Below are 18,304 nucleotides of genomic sequence, written 5' to 3'. Positions count from 1 at the left end.
CAACACCAATGAAATTGGAAGGATTATTAGAAACTTTTATCAACAGCTTTATGCCAATAAATTAAGCAATCTGGAAGAGATGGAGGCCTCCCTGGAAACCTCTAAACTACCAAGACTGAAACAGGAAGAAATTGATTCTTTAAACAGGCCAATTAATTATGAAGAGATTGAAACAGTGATTAAAAACCTTCCAAAAATCAAAATTCCAGGACCGGACGGATTTCCTGGGGAATTCTACCAAAAGTTCAAAGAAGAAATAATACCTTTCTCCTAAAGCTGTCTCAAAAAATAGAAACAGAAGGAGAGCTATCAAACTCATTCTATGACACCAATATTACCTTGATCCCCAAACCAGGCAAAGACCCCATCAAAATGGAGAATTACAGACTGATTTCCCTAATGAATATGGATGCCAAAATCCTTAACAAGATCCTGGCTAATAGAATCCAAGAGTACATTAAAAGGATTATCCATCAGACCAGTGGGATTCATCCCTGGGATGCAAGGGTGGTTCCACATTCGCAAATTGAAAGTTGTCATACATTTTAACCCAAAAGAAAAATTCCAAAATCATATGATTCTTTCAATAGATGCAGAGTAAATATTTTACAAAATACAGCATCCTTTCCTGATTAAAAAACTTCAGACTGTAGGCATAGAGGCATAAAGGGTACATTCCTCAATCTCATAAAAACCATCTATGAAAACCCTACAGCAAATATCATTCTCAGTGGGGAAAAGCTGGTAGACTTTCCTTTATGATCAGGAACATGAAAAGGATGCCCACTCTCACCATATTATATTCAACAAAAGTACTTGCAACAGCAATCAGACAACAAAAAGTGATCAAATTTATCCAAATCGGCAAAGAAGTCAAAATACCTCTCTTCACAGATGACATGATTCTCTATATGGAAAACCCAAAAGAATCCACACCCAAATTATTAGAAGTTATAGAGCAATTCAGTAATGTGGCAGGATACAAAATCAATGCTCAGAAATCAGTTGCATTTCTATACAAAAGAATGAGACTGAAGAAAGAGAAATTAAGGAATCCATCCCATTTATAATAGCACCAAAAACCATACGTTACCTTGGAATTAACTTAACCAGAGACGTAAAGGACCTTTATTCTAGAAACTATAAATCACTCTTGAAAGACATTGAGGAAGACACAAAAAGATGGGAAAATATTCCATGCTCATGGATTGGGAGGATTAACATAGTTAAAATGTTCATGCTACCCAGAGCAATCTACACTCTCAATGCCATCCCGATCAAAATACCGAGGACATTTTTCAAAGAACTGGAACAAATAATCCTTAAATTTGTATGGAACCAGAAAAGACCCCAAATTGCCAAGGAACTGTTGAAAAGGAAATATAAAGCTGGGGGCATCACAATGCCAGATTTCGAGCTGTACTACAAAGCTGTGATCACAAAGACAGCATGGTAGTGGCACAAAAACGGACAAATAGACCAGTGGAACAGAATAGAGAACCCATAAATAGACCCTCAGCTCTTTGGGGAACTAATCTTTGATAAAGCAGGAAAAAACATCCGGTGGAAAAAAGACAGTCTCTTCAACAAATGGTGCTGGGAAAATTGGACAGCTACATGCAAAAGAATGAAACTTGACCACTCTCTCACACCATACACAAAAATAAACTCCAAATGGATGAAAGACCTCGATGTGAGACAGGAATCCATCAAAATCCTAGAAGAGAGCATAGGCAGCAACCTTTTTGTCATTGACCACAGCAACTTTTTCCATGACACATCTCCAAAGACAAGAGAAAGAAAAGATAAAATGAACTTGTGGGACTTCATCAAGATAAAAAGCTTCTGCACAACCAAGGAAACAGTCAAAAAAACTAAGAGGAAGCCCATGGAATGGGAGAAGATATTTGCAAATGATGCTACAGATAAAAGACTGGTATCCAAGACCTACAAAGAACTTCTCAAACTCAATATGAGAGAAAGAAACAAATCAAAAAATGGGTAGAAGATATGAATAGACACTTTTCCAATGATGACATACAAATGGCTAACAGACACATGAAAAAATGTTCAAAATCATTAGCCATCAAGGAAATTCAAATCAAAACCACACTGAGATACCACCTTATGCCAGTTAGAATGGCAAAAATAGACAAAGCAAGAAACAACAAATGTTGGAGAGGATGTGGAGAAAGGGGATCCCTCCTACATTGTTGGTGGGAATGCAAGTTGGTACAGCCACTCTGGAAAACAGTGTGGAGGTCCCTTAAAAAGTTAAAAATTGAGCTACCCTATGATCCATCCATTGCACTACTGGGTGTTTACCCCAAAGATACAGACGTAGTAAAGAGAAGGGCCATATGCACCCCAATGTTCATAGCAGCAATGTCCACAATAGCTAAATCGTGGGAGGAGCCGAGATGTCCTTCAACAGATGACTGGATTAAGAAGTTGTGGTCCATATATACAATGGAATATTACTCACCTATCAGAAAGAACGAGTTCTCAACATTTGCTACAACATGGACAGCACTGGAGGAGATAATGCTAAGTGAAATAAGTCAAGCAGAGAAAGACAACTATCATATGATTTCTCTCATCTATGGAACATAAGAACTAGAATGATCAGTAGGGGAAGAAAGGGATAAAGAAAGGGGGGTAATCAGAAGGGGGAATGAAACATGAGAGACTATGGACTATGAGAAACACACTGAGGGCTACAGAGGGGAGGGGGTTGGGGGAATGGGATAGGCTGGTGATGGGTAGTAAGGAGGGCACATATTGCATGGTGCACTGGGTATTATACACAACTAATGAATCATCGAGCCTTACATTGGCAACCGAGGATGTACTCTATGGTGACTTAAAAAAAAAAAAACCACCTGAGATACCACCTTATGCCAGTTAGAATGGCAAAAATAGACAAGGCAAGAAACAACAATTGCTGGAGAGGATGTGGAGAAAGGGGATCCCTCCTACATTATTGGTGGGAATGCAAGTTGGTACAGCCACTCTGGAAAACAGTGTGGAGGTCCCTTAAAAAGTTAAAAATTGAGTTACCCTATGACTCAGCCATTGCACTACTAGGTATTTATCCCAAAGATACAGACATAGTGAAGAGAAGGGCCATATGCACCCCAATGTTCATAGCAGCAATGTCCACAATAGCTAAATCATGGAAGGAGCCGAGATGCCCTTCAACATATGACTGGATTAAGAAGTTGTGGTCCATATATGCAATGGAATATTACTCAGCTATCAGAAAGAAAGAGTTCTCAACATTTGCTGCAACATGGATGGCACTGGAGGAGATACTGCTAAGTGAAATAAGTCAAGCAGAGAAAGACAGCTATCATATGATTTCTCTCATCTGTGGAACAGAAGAACTAGGAAGATCGGTAGGGGAAGAAAGGGATAAAGAAAGGGGAGGGGTAATCACAAGGGGGAATGAAGCATGAGAGCCTATGGACTATGAGAAACAAACTGAGGGCTTCAGAGGGGGTGAAGGGTAATGGGATAGACTGGTGATGGGTAGTAAGGAGGGCACATATTGCATGGTGCACTGGGTGTTATACACAACTAATGAATCATCGAACTTTACATCAGAAACCAGATTGACTGTATGGTGACAAACATAATACTCTAGAAAAACATTAAAAAAAAAAAAAAAGATTGACGAGGAGCAGGAACCCCAGCAAAGGAAAGAAACAGAGACTGCAGCCTCTGCCGCAGAATTAATGGATATGTATATAACCAAATTGTCAGAAATGGACTTCAGAGTAACAATTATCAAGGTGATATCTAGGCTTGAGAAAAATATTAACAAAAATATGGAATCTCTAAGAGCTGAAAAGAGATCTAATCTGGCAGATCTTAAAAATGTAATGAACGAAATGCAGTCTAAACTGGATGCTCTGACTACCAGGGTAAATGAGGCAGAAGAATGAATTAGTGAGTTAGAGGATAAGATCATAGAAAAGAGGGAAAAAGAGGTGGCCTGGGAAAAACAAATCCAATTTCAAGAAATCAAGCTGAGACAGATTACCAACTCAAAGAATGTTCCAATATCAGAATGATTGGGATCCCCAAGGAGGTGGAGGAAGAGAGAAGTCTAGAAGGTATATTTGAGCAAATCGTAGCTGAGAACTTCCCTAATCTGGGGATGGAAACAAGCTTTCATGGCCAAGAGGCAGAGAGGACGCTTCCCAAGATCAATGAGAACAGACTGACACCACACAAATATTAGATCCAAAGAAACAATCTTGAAAATGGTGAGGGGGAAGAGATTTTTAGGTACAGAGGGAAGAACATCAGAATAATGTCAGACCTGTCCACAGAGACTTGGCAAGCCAGAAATGGCTTGCAAGACATATTCAGGGTACCAAATGCAAAGAACTTGCAGCCAAGGGTACTGTATCCAGCAAGGCTGTCATTCAGAATGGGTGGAAGACAAGGAGCTGTCAAGACTGGCAGAAACTGAAAGAATATATGACCACCAAGCCAGCTCTGCAAGAGATAGTAATGGGATTCTGTAAAAGGAGAAAAACCCCAAGAGTGATACAGAACAGAAATTTACACAGACAATCTATAGAAAAAAGGACTTCACAGGCAACATGACAATGTAAAAATCATATCTCTCAATACTCACTGTCAATGTGAATGGCCTAAATGCTCCAATAAATGCCACAGGATTGCAGATTGGATTTTCTGTCTACAAGAGACTCATTTTGAACCTAAAGATACATCCAGACTGAAAGTGAAGGGATGGGGAGCCATTTTCCATGCCAACAGACCTCAAATAAAGCTGGGGTAGCAATTCTCATGTCAGACAAATTAGATTTCAGGCCAAAGACTGTAGTTAGAGATACAGAAGGACACTATATCACTCTTAAAGGGTCTAACCAACAAGAGGAGCTAACAATTATAAATATCTACACCCCCAACATGGGAGCAGCCACTACAGAAGACAACTGTTAACCAAAATAAAGAGACATATAGATAATGATACATTAATAGTAGGGGACCTCAACATTCCATTCTTAGCAATAGACAGATCATCTAAGCAGAAAACCAACAAAGAAACAAGAGCTTTGAATGACACACTGGACCAGATGGACCTCGTAGATATATACAGAACACTACCCCCTAGAACAACAGAATACTCATTCTTCTCAAACACACACAGAACTTTCTCCAGAACAGACCACATACTGGGTCGCAAATCAGATCTCAACTGATACCAAGAGACTGAGGTTATTCCCTGCAAATTCTCAGACCGCAATGCTTTGAAACTGGAACTGAGATCCTACCATGCATATTTTCAGACAATAATACTATGAAACTTGAAGTCCACCAAAAGACAAAATTTGGAAAGAACACAGAAACATGGAGGTTAGTTAAAGAGCATCCTGCTAAAGAATGAATGGGTCAACTAGGAAGTTAAAGAGGAATTTAAAAAAAAATACATGGAAGCAAATGAAAATGAAAACATGACAGTTCAAAACCTTTGGGATGCAGCAAGTGCAGTCTTAAGAGGGTAGTAAATAGCAATATAGGCCTTTGTCAAGAAGCAAGAAAAGCCTCATGCATAACCTACAGCTAAAGGAGGTGGGAAAATAACAGCAAGTAAAGCTTAAATCAGCAGGAGAAGACAAATAATAAGCATTAGAGCAGAAATCAATGATATAGGAGTCAACAAAGCAGTAGAGCAGATCAACTAAACTAGAAGCTGGTTCTTTGAAAGAATTAATATGGATAAACCCCTAGCCAGGCTGACCAAAAATAAAAGACAAAGGACCCAAATAAATAAAATCATGGATGAAAAAGGAGAGATCACAACCAACACCACAGAAATACAAACAATTATGAGAGAATATTATGAGCAACTGTGTACTAGTAAATTAGGCAATTTGGCAGAAATGAATAAACTTCTACCAAAAGTAGAAGCATACGAACTACCAAAACTTAAACTGGAAGAAGTGGAAAATATGAACAGGCCCAGAACCTGCACGGACATTGAAGCAATAATCAAAAATCTCCCAAACAACAAGAGTCCAGGGCTGGATGTCTTCCCAGGGGCGTTCTACCAAACATTTAAAGAATTAATACCCGTCCTTCTGAAACTGTTCCAAAAAATGAAATGGAAGGAAAACTGGCACATTCATTCTGTAGGCCAGCATGACTTTGATCCCAAACCAACAACCCCAATAAAAAGAATTACAGACCAATATCCCTGAGGAACATGGATGCAAAAATTCTCACCAAGATACTAGCTACCTTGATCTACTAGGATCCAACAGTCCATTAAAACACTATTCACTATGACCAAGTGGGTTTTATTCATGGGCTGCAGGAGTGGTTCGACATCTGCAAATCAATCATAGTGATACACCACATTAATAAAAGAAAGGACAAGAACCATATGATCCTCTCAATAGATGCAGAAAAAGCAACTGACAAAATGAAACATCCTTTCTTGATAAAACCAACAAAAAGTCATATATGAAAGACCCACAGCTAATATCACCTTCAATCAGGAAAAACAGAGCTTTTCCCCTAAGTTTGGGAACAGGACAGGAATGTCCACTTTCACCACTGTTGTTCAATGTCACACTGGAAGTCCTAGCCACAACAGTCAGACAACAAAAAGAAATAAAAGTCATCTAAATCAGCAAGGAAGAACTCAAACTTTCACCATTTGCAGATGGCATGATACTGTATAGAGAAAACCCTAAAGATTCCACCAAAAACTGCTAGAGCTGGTAAGATTGCAGATTAGAAAATCAATGTGCATTCCTATACATTGAAAATGAAGCAGCAGCAAGTGAAATTAAGAAATAATCCCATTTACAAAGCTACCAAAACCATTAAGATCCCTAGAAATGAACATAAACAACAAATTGAAAGACCTGTACTGTGAAAATTATAAAACACTGATGATTTGAAGATGACACAGATAAGTGGAAAGGCGTTCCATACTCACATACCAGATAACAAATAGTGTTAAGATATCCATATTACCCAAAGCAATCTACACATTCAAAGCAATCCCTATCAAAATAACATCAGCATTTTTCACAGAGCTGGACCAAATAATCCTAAAATTAGTATGGAATCAGAAAAGACCCCACATAGCCGAAGTAATGCTGGAAATGGAAACCAAAGCTGGAGTCATCACTATTCCAGTCCTCAGGTTATATTACAAACCTGTCTTCCTCAAGACACAATGGTCCTGGCACTAGAACAGACACATAGAGCAATGGAACAGAATAGAGAACCCAGAAATAGACCCACAACTCTATGGTCAACTGATATTTGACAAAGCAGGAAAGAATATCCAATGGAAAAAAGACAGTCTCTTCAACAAACAATGCTGGGGAAACTGGTCAGCCACATACAGAAGAATGACACTGCGCCACTATCCTATGCCATACACGAAAATAAATTCAAAATGGATGAAAGACTTAAATCTTTCAGAGACTGTAATCCATCAAAATCCTAGAGGAGAACACAAGCAGCACACTCTTTGACTTTGGCTGCAGCCACTTCTTGCTAGACACATCTCCCTCCACAAGAAACAAAAGCAAAAATGAACTATAAGAACTTCATCAGGATAAAAAGCTTCTGCACAGAAAAGAAAACTTAACAAAACTAAAAGGCAGCCTTTGGAAGGGGAGAAGATATTTGCAAATGACATATCAGATAAAGGGCTGGTATTCAAGATCTACAAAGAATTTATCAGACTCACCCCCAAACCAAATAATCCAGTCAAGTAATGGGCAGAAGACAGGAACAGAGATTTCTTCACAGAAGACATCCAAATGGCCAATAGACACAAGAAGAAATGCTCAACATCAGTTGTCATCAGGGAAATACAAATCAAAACCACTATGAGACATGACCTCACACCAGTCAGAATGACTGAAATGAACAACTCCGGAAACAATGGATATTAATAAGGATGTGGAGAAAGGGGAACCTTCTTATACTGTTGGTGGGAATGCAAGCTGGTACAGCCACTCTGGAAAACTGTATGGAGGTTCCTCAAAATGCTAAGAATAGAGCAACCCTGTGACCCAGCAATTGCACTACTGGGTATTTACTCCAAAGATACAGATGTAGTGAAAAGAAGGGGCACATGCACCCCAATGTCTATAGCAGCAATGTCCACAATAGCCAAATATGGAAAGAAACCAGATGTTGGTTGACAGATGAATGGATAAAGAATGGAATACTACTCAGCCGTCAAAAAATGAAATTTTGCCATGTGCAAAGTGGATGGAACTAGAGGGTATCATGCTAAGTGAAATAAGTCAGAGAAAGAAAAATAGCATATGATTTCACTCATATGTGGGATTTAAGACACAAAACACATGAACATATGGGAAGGGAAGGAAAAATTAGACAAAAACAGAGAGAGAGAAAAACCATAAGAGACCCTTAACTGTAGGGAACAGACTGAGTGTTGCTGGAGGGAAGGTGAATGGGGGGATGGGGTAACTGGGTGACAGGCATGGAGGAGGACACGTGATGTAATGAGCACTGGGTGTGATATGCAGCTGATGAATCACTGAGTTCTACCTCTGAAACTAATAATACACTATATGTTAACTAAAAGGAACTTAAATTAAAAAAAATGTTGAATAGAATCTGGTGAGAGGGGACCCTTATTTTCTTCCTTATCATTCGAGGAAATTATTTCTATTTTTCACCATTGAAGTTGGCTGAGGGTTTGTTATGTATCACCTTTATTATGTTGAGGTACATGTATGTTTTAACATATTTTGTGATTTTTTAATGAATGGATTTTTATTCTTTTGTGAATCCACTGAGCTGATCATATAACTTTTATTTTATTTTTTTATTTATTTTATTAATTTATTTTATTTTATTTTTTTATTTATTTTATTTATTTTTATTATTTTTCTTTTAAGTATAATTAATGTAGTATATTAATTTCAGGTATAAATATAATGATTCAACAGGTTTTGTTTTAAAGATTTTATTTATTTATTCGACAGAGATAGAGACAGCCAGCAAGACAGGGAACACAAGCAGGGGGAGTGGGAGAGGAAGAAGCAGGCTCACAGCAGAGGAGCCTGATGTGGGGCTCGGTCCCATAACACCAGGATCATGCCCTGAGCCGAAGGCAGACACTCAACCACTGTGCCACCCAGGCGCCCCTGATTCAACAGTTTTATACATTACTCAGTGCTCATAAGGATAAGTGTGCTCTTAATCCTCTTCACCCATTTAATCCATCCTCTGCCCACATCCACTCTGGCAACCACCAGTTTGTTCTCTGAAATTGAGTCTGTTTTTTTTGTTTGTCTCTTTTTTTCTTTTTGGCTTCTTTGTTTATTCATTCATTTTGTTTCTCAAATTCCACACACAAATGGAATATATATGATACATATATGATGCTTCACTATATATATGATGCTTCAGTAAATATAGGCGTGCATATATATTCAAATAAGTGTTTTCATATTCTTTGATAGTAGAAGAATTGCTGGATAACATGGCAATTAATTCTATTTTTGATTTTCTGAGGAATCTCCATACTGTTTTCCACAGTGGTTGCACCAGCTTGCATTCCCACTAACAATGCACGAGACTTCCTTTTCCCCCACATCCTTGCCAGCACTTGTTTCATGTGTTTTTGGTTTTAGCCATTCTGATAGGTGTGGTGATATCTTATTGTGGTTTTGATTTACATTTTACTCATGATTAGTGACTTTGAGCATCTTTTCATGTGTCTATTGGCCATATCTGTGTATCTTCCTTGGAGAAATGTCTATTATTTTCCTTTGTCCATTTTTAATTGGATTATTGGCCTTTTAGGTGTGAGTTTTATATGCTCTTTATATATTTTGGATATTACCACCTCATCGGATATGTCAGTTTCTCCCATTCAGTTCGGTTCTTTCTGTTTTGTTGATGTTTCCTTCTCTGTGCAAAATCTTTTTATTTTGGTGTAGTTTCAGTGGTTAAATTTTACTTTTGTTTTTCCTCCCAAAGGAGACATACTAAGAAAAATGTTTCTCCAACTGATGTCCAAGAGATTACTGCCTATGTTTTCCTCTAGAATTTTTTGGTTTCAGGGTCTCACATTTAGGTCATTAATCCGTCTTGGGTTTGTTTTTGTGTATGGTGTTAGAAAGTGGTCCAGTTTCAGTGTTTTGCATGCAGCTATACAGTTTTCCCAACATTATTTGTTGAAGAGCCTGTCCATGCCCATTGCACATTCTTGCCTCCGTTATTGTAGATTAATTGACCATAAAAGTGTGGGCCTATTTCTAGAACTCTATTCTGTTCTATTGACCTGTGTGTCTATTTTTGTTCCAGTACCATACTGTTTTGATTACTACAGCTTTGTAGTATATCTGGAGTTGTGGAATTGTGACACCTCCATCTTTGCTTTTCTTTTTCAGGATTGCTTGTGGTTCCAAACAAATTTTAGGATTATTTGTTTCAGTTTTGTGAAACATCCTGTGGGTATTTTAATAGGGATTGCATTAAATCTGTAGATTACTTTGGATACTATGGACACATTAACAATATTGGCTCTTCCAATCCATGAGCATGGGCTATGCTTTCATTTGCTTATGTTATCTTCAAATTCTTTCAGGAACATTTTCTTGTTTTCTCAGTCCATATCTTTCACGTCCTTGGTTAAGTCTATTCATCGGTTACTTTATTATTTTTGGTGCTATTGTAAATGGATTGTTTCCTCAATTTATATTTCTGTTCCTTCATTGTTAGTTTATAGAATTGCAACACGTTTCTGTCTATTAATTTTGTACCCTGAGACTATACTGAAATCACTTGTCAGTTCTGGTAGTTTTTTGGTGGTCTACAGGGTATTCTGTATATACTATGATATCATCTGCAAATAGTGAAAGTTTTGCTTCTTCCCTGGCAACTTGAATGCCTTTTATATCTTTTTCTTGTCTGATTGCTGTGGCTGGACTTCAAGTACCATGTTGAATAAAGCTGATAAGGGTGGACATCTTTCTCTTGTTTCTGATCATATAGGAAAAGCCCTGTTTTTCACCATTATGATGTTAGCTGTGGGGTTTTCATAGAAGGCCTTTATTTTTTTTTTAGGTATGTTCTCTCTAACCCTACTTGTTGAGGGTTTTCTATCATAAGTGGATGTTGTGCTTTTTCAAAAGCTTTCTCTGCATCTATTGAGATTATCATGTGGTTTTTATCTTTCTCTTGTTGATGTGATGAATTGTGTTGATTGGTTTGTGAATATTGAAACACCCTTGTATCCCTGAAATAAACCCAGCTGATGGTGGTGAATGAATTCTTAAGTGTATTTTTGGATTCAGAAGATTTTTGCATCTATGTTCATCAGAGATATTGACCTGTAGATTTTTGTTTTGTAATGTCTACCTGGTTTTGGTGTAAGGGTAATGCTGGCTTAATATAATGCATTTGAAGACTTTCCTTCCTCTTCTACTTATGAAATAGTTGAGAAGAATAGATATTAACTTTTTAAAAAATATTTGGTAGAGATCATATGTGAAGCCATATGGTCTTGGACTTTTGTTTGTTGGGAGATTTTTTGAGTACTGATTCAATTCCATTGTTAGTAATTTGCCTGTTTAAATTTTCTATTTCTTGTTGATGAAGATTTGGGAGGTTATGTTTCTAGGAATACATCCATTTCCTCTACATTGTCCAATTTCTTGGCTCATAATTTGTCATAATATTCTCTTATAATCATTGTATTTGTGTCCGTTGTTATTTCTCCTCTTTCATTTCTGATTTTGTTTGAATCATCTCTCTCTCACTCTCCCTTTTTTGATGAGTCTGGCTAAAGCATTAAAATTTTTAAAAGACAATCTTCAGTAAATGGTGCTGGGAAAATTGGACAGTTACATGCAAAAGAATGAAACTTGACCACTCTCTCACACCATACACAAAGAAAAACTCCAAATGGTTGAAAGACCTCGATGTGAGACAGGAATCCATCACAATCATAGAGGAAAATATAGGCCATAACCTCTTTGACATCAGCCCCTGCAAATTTTTTCATGACACATCTCCAAATGCAAGAGAAACAAAAGAATAAATGAACTTGTGGGAGTTTGACAAGATAAAAAGCTTCTGCACAGAGAAGGAAACAGTCAACAAAACTAAGAGGCAGCCCACGGAATGGGAGAAGATATTTGCAAATGACACTACAGATAAAAGACTGGTATCCAAGATCTACAAAGAACTTCTCAACTCAATACACGTGAAACAAATAATCAAATCAAAAAATGGGCAGAAGATATGAACAGACACTTTTCCAATGAAGACATGCAAAGGGCAAACAGACACATGAAAAAATGTTCAAAATCATTAACCATCATGGAAATTCAAATGGAAACCACCTTGAGATACCACCTTACACCAGTTAGAATGGCAAAAATTGACAAGGCAAGAAACAACAATTGCTGGAGAGGATGTGGAGAAAGGGGATCCCTCCTACATTGTTGGTGGGAATGCAAGTTGGTACAGCCACTCTGGAAAACAGTGTGGAGGTCCCTTAAAAAGTTAAAAATTGAGCTACCCTATGATCCAGCCATTGCACTACTGGGTATTTACCCCAAAGATGCAGACATAGTGAACAAAAGGGCCATACGCACCCTAATATTCCTAGCAATATTGTCCACAATAGCTAAATCGTGGAAGGAGCCGAGATGCCCTTCAGCAGATGAATGGATAAAGAAGATGTGGTCCATATATACAATGGAATATTACTCAGCCATCAGAAAGAATAATTACCCAACATTTGCAGCAACTTGGATGGGACTGGAGGAGATTATGCTAAATGAAATAAGTCAAGCAGAGAAAGACAGTTATCTTATGGTTTCACTCATTTATGGAACATAAGAAATAGGAAGATCAGTAGGAGAAGGAAGGGAAGAATGAAGAGGGGGGTAAACAGAAGGGGGAATGAAGCATGAGAAACTATGGACTCTGGGAAACAAACTGAGGGCTTCAGAGGGGAGGGGGGTGGGGGATTGGGATAGGCCTGTGATGGGTATTAAGGACGGCACGTATTGCATGGTGCACTGGGTGTTATATGCAAACAATGAATCATGGAACTTTACATAAAAAAACTAAGGATGTGCTGTATGGTGACTAGCATAACATAATAAAAAATCACTTACATTTTTTTTTTTCAATCAGGTCCTGGTTTTATTGATTTGTTTGTTTTTGTTTTGTTTCATTTTTGTCTCTATGTCATTTCTTTCTGCTCTAGTCTTTATTATTTCCTTCCTTCCAATGGCTTTGGTTGTTCTTTTTCTAGCTCCTTTAGCCGTGAGGGTGGATAGTTTGAGATTTTTCTTACTTCCTGGGGTATTTTTGTATTGTTATAATGTTTGATGATGATATGTTTTTATCTTTCATTTTCTTAATGTGATGTGTTGCATTTATTGATTTGCATATATTGAACTATACCTACACCCCAGAGATAAACTCAATTGATCATGGTCTATGAACCTTTTAATGTGCTGCGAAACCAAGTTTCCAGCATTTTGTTGAGAATTATTGCATCCAAATTCAACAGGAGTAACAATATATGGGTTTTTATGGTAATATCCTTCTGCTTTCCCAATAACGCTGTTTATAAATGAATTTGGGAGTGCTCCCTCCTCTTCTATTTTTTGGAAGACTTTGGTAGTATTTGCATTAGTTCTTCTTTACATGTTTGGTAAAATTCAATAGTGAAGCCATCTCTTTCTTATCCTTTCTTGGGTGGGAGGTTTCTGATTACTGTTTCTATCTCCTTACCCCTCTTTTGTCTTCAATTTTCCTTTTTATAATATCACAAAAAATTATTATTATTACTATTTTCCTGCTTTTCTTAGAGATATAATTGACATAATTGTGTAAGTTTAAGATGTACGATGTGTTGGTTTGGTACACATATATTACAGAAATGTTACCACCACAGCGTTAGCTAAGAGCTCTATCTTGTCATATAGTTACCATTTACTTAGCTTTGGTGAGAATATTTAAGATCTAGTTTCTTGACGATTTTCAAATATATAATGCAGTATTCACCATAATCATTATGCTTTGCATTAAATCCCCATAACTTGTTAATCTTATAACTGCAAGTTTGTGCCCTCTGATCAAAATGTTCCCATTTCCACCAGTTCTCAGCCTTTGGTAACTGTTATGCTACTGTTGTTTGTCTAAGTTCAGTTTCTTTAGATTCCACATATAAATGGTATCATACAGTAGTCATTGTTTGTATCTCTGTGTGTTGGTTGTTATTTGTTCACTCTCATTTGTGATTTTATTTATTCGGGTTCTTTCTCTTTTGTTTTTGGTCAATCTTGCTAGGGGTTTTATCGTATTAATTTTTTTTTTTTTCAAAGAACGAGCTCCTGATTTCATTGATCTCTTCTACTGTTGTGTTGTTTTTGTTGTTGTTTCTATATCATTTATTTCTGCCCTAGTCTTTATTATTTCTCTTCTCCTGCTGGATTTAGGCTTCATTAGTTGTTGGTTTTCCAGCTCCTGCAGGTGTAAGGTTAGGTTGCATATTTGAGACTTTTCCTGCTTCTTTCGGAAGGCCTGTATTGCTATCTACTTCCCTCTTAGGACTGCATTTGTGTCCCTGTATTTTTTAAATTTCTTCTTTGGTTTTCTGGCCAACCCATTCATTCTTTAGTAGGATGTTCCTCAATCTCCATGTATCTGTGATCTTTCCAATTTTTTTTTCTTGTGATTGACTTTAAGTTTCATAGCATTGCGGCCTGTAATCAGGTTCTATCATGTAGAAAGCCAGCGTAGCTGCAGGCAAACAGGGGGATGGTTTTTTGGAAGGTTGGTAGAAAGGACAGGGATGCTGGCGAAGAAACACAGTTGAGTGAGATACTAATGTAGATCATTGATGACTCCCTTTTGTAGCCAAATTTTCTTTAGTGAAAATACAAAAGTATCTATGGTTGCGGGAGGGGTGAGAAATAACCAATAGGGCTATCCAGTGTCATCCCATATGTAGCCCCTTTTCGGGGGAAAATTTACTCTTTCTTGAGAGCCTTGAAATTCACCTGCCAAACAATTTCAAAGAGAGGATGGCTGCAATTTACGAAAATGAAATATGGTCTACTACATGAAACCCAGACATTATTTTAAGTGTAATGATAGAATTACAGTTATGTAATAGGGTTATTTTTTAGCGATATAAACTAAGGCATTATAAGCATTGTGTTATGTGTCACATGGTTTAAACCTATTCCAAAGGGAAAGAAAAAAGGATTACAAATACGACACAATATTAAGTCTAATTATTGGATAATCTACAATTCATTCTAAATGCATCTAAAAGAATTAAAAGAACTAGACTTTTAAACTTTTTTTTATAGTTGTGATAGTGATGGCATGGTTTTGTGGATGTACAGTCCTTTGTTTTAGACAAACATATTGAAGAACTTACAAATATAATATGGTGTTCCAACTTGATTTCAATGTGATGCAGTGCTATTAATCAAACTGGCATGACTCTAAGATTATTGAACCTACCTGATGGGTATTTGGAGCTCATTATACTATTGTTGTTATGATAATTCTTGATAAATGTCCAAAATTTTTTATTTTTTAAATTTTTAAAAAAGATTTTAAGTAGTCTCTACACCCAACATTGGACTCAAGCTCGCTACCCCCCAGATCCAGAGTTGCATTCTCTACCAACTGAATCAGCCAGGTGTCCCCCTGCCAATTTTTTTTTTTAATTGCGTAAAATCATCCATGGGAGATGGGCAGGGTTGGGCCAAGTGGGTGATGGGTATTAAGGAGGACACTTGTTACGATGAGCACTGGGTATTATATGTAAGTGATGAATCACTAAATTCTATTCCTGAAACCGGTATTACCATATGTGTTAACTAACTAGAATTTAAATAAGATTTAAAAAAATAGAGTTAAAAAATTACGTTGTTACAAAATTAAAGGTCAGGAACAGGCAAAACTTTAGCAAAACTATAAGAAAGGATTTAGTATCTAGAAAGGAGCATCAGAGAATCTTCTAGAAAAATGGCCATGTTGTATTCTGATACTGATTGCATGTGTGTGTTACCTTTATAAGAATTCTTCAAGCTGTACTTTTGAGTTTTGTATCTTTATGTTTTGAGGAATTTAACATCATGTTTCAAGAAGGTTACCTAAAAAGTAATGGATAAGTGTCCTTCCATAAATAAATAGAAAAACAAAATTGATGTACAAAGCTGACTATTGTTCAATCTTAAAAGGAAGAAAATTCTGACAAGTGCTACGGTATGATTCCACTTATATGAATTTAAAGTAGTCAAATTTGTAGAAAGTAGAATAGTGGTTGCCAGGGACTGGAGCAAGGGTAGTTTCAAGACATAATAAAGTTCCAGATAACGGATGGTGGTGATGATTGCCCAACAATGTGAATATATTTAATGCCACTGAGCTGTGCACTTAAACATGGTTAAGATGGTAAATTTATGTTATATATATTTTATCACAATTTTATTAAAAAGAAAAAAAAATGAAGTGTCATGGGTTGTTCTGAATGTTTGAAAACTTTCTATAAAGGTAAAGTAAGTTAAAATCTAAAAACAACAACAACAACAAAACCCTGTGTATTAAACATAACTTCCTATGACATCAAGATACAAAACCGAAATCACCTGCTTGGAGATGACATAACCTGAACCTGATACAATCTACAAACAAACTCTCTGCAGCAGAGCCATCCTCCCACTTTTCCACTGGCCTGCTAATTCCCTAGTCTCAGTCATTGTCAAGAAGGTTGTGATTTATTCCCTTAAACTAAGGACAGATGTTTCATGGGATCTACAGAGATATAATTGCAACCTGAAATGAGTGTAGTGGGGAGGTCATTGTACCCTTAACCGATCATACTTCTATCCCCACCCCAGACTCAACTTGGGTGTGTTTATTTGCCTATACAAGCCTGATTGCCCTGGGAAGCAAATTAGTGAGGAGGTTGACCTCATTACTGTCAAGTGCATGCTCGGAACAAGAGAACCTGGTTTCAAAGCAAGTTTTGGGCACGCCAGTTCCTAACATCTGCTCACGTACAAACTTTTTCACCTGCAAAGAATGTGTAAAAGTTACAAAGAATGAGTAAAGGAGGAAGTAGCAGAAGTTAGGTCAGAGGATACATGCAATATGATTATGAGGTTTGGGGGATGGTGGCAAGGATTCTGGTAATTACACCAGTAAGAAGGGAGACTGTGGCAACACTTTGAGCAGAGAAAGGACTCACCTTGACTCTGGTTTCAGAGAAAGGACTCACCTTGACTCTGGTTTCAGAGAAAGGACTCACCTTGACTCTGGTTTCAAAATCCATGGGCAGATTTTAAATCTGTCAACCTGATCAAGCCTCTCCTGCAACCGCGAGCACAGGTATCATGATTTTAATTTTATGTGTCAACTTATATGGGCCACGGGATGCCTAGAGATTTGGTTAACCATGATTTTCACAGGTGTTTGAGAAGGTGTTTCTGGGTGAGCTTACCATTTGAATTTGCAGACTAAAAAGGCGGATTTTCCTTTTTAATATGTGTAGGCCTCATCCAACTTGTCGATGACCTCAATTGAACAAAAACGCTGAGCTTAAAGAATTGTCTCAGCCTATGTTCAGGCTGGGACATGGGTCTTGCCCCGCTTTGGCCTCAGACTCCAACTGGAACAGCTTTCTTGCTTCTCAAGCCTTTGGACTTACACTAAACCATTGGCCATGTGGAGTCTTTTGTTTGCAGATCTGGACTACAGAGCTTGCATTTCTCAGCCTTCACAAGCCTCTGTGGAGCATGTTAATATATCCCTTCCAAGATGAGTACTAAATAGTTGCGTGTGGTACATCTTTCAACTAAAAAGGACTCATAATGCCTACTGAGTCTGAATTGTAAAGCCAACATATTACCCTTTTGGGTGTGTTACTCTGATCTGTTGTTTGCAGAGTGGCCCAAGAAGTTACTAGTTGTTCTGAGAATCCAGAACCGCAGAAAATTCTACAACAGTTCCAGACAGGCCTTCAAAGTGTTCTGCCATGTGGGCCATATAATCTAATGGTGCTTAAATGCTGTTTGTGGCAGCTAGGCATGCTGTTTGGAGCCTCTGGTAGGCCGTGCAGTTGAACTATAGCACAGGCCTTTAGAATTTTTTAGCAAATCCCTGCCATCTTTACTCTGCCTTTGAGAACCAGCCTTTGGTCTGCTACTGGCCTCAGCAGAGACTAAACCAAATAGGAACTGGACCGTGGACTAATGATGCAACCTCGCCTTCCCATTAT

This window comes from Ursus arctos, chromosome Y (assembly GCF_023065955.2).
Source record: "Ursus arctos isolate Adak ecotype North America chromosome Y, UrsArc2.0, whole genome shotgun sequence".
Taxonomy (NCBI): Eukaryota; Metazoa; Chordata; class Mammalia; order Carnivora; family Ursidae; genus Ursus; species Ursus arctos.
Note: the sequence above shows the minus strand (reverse complement) of the source record.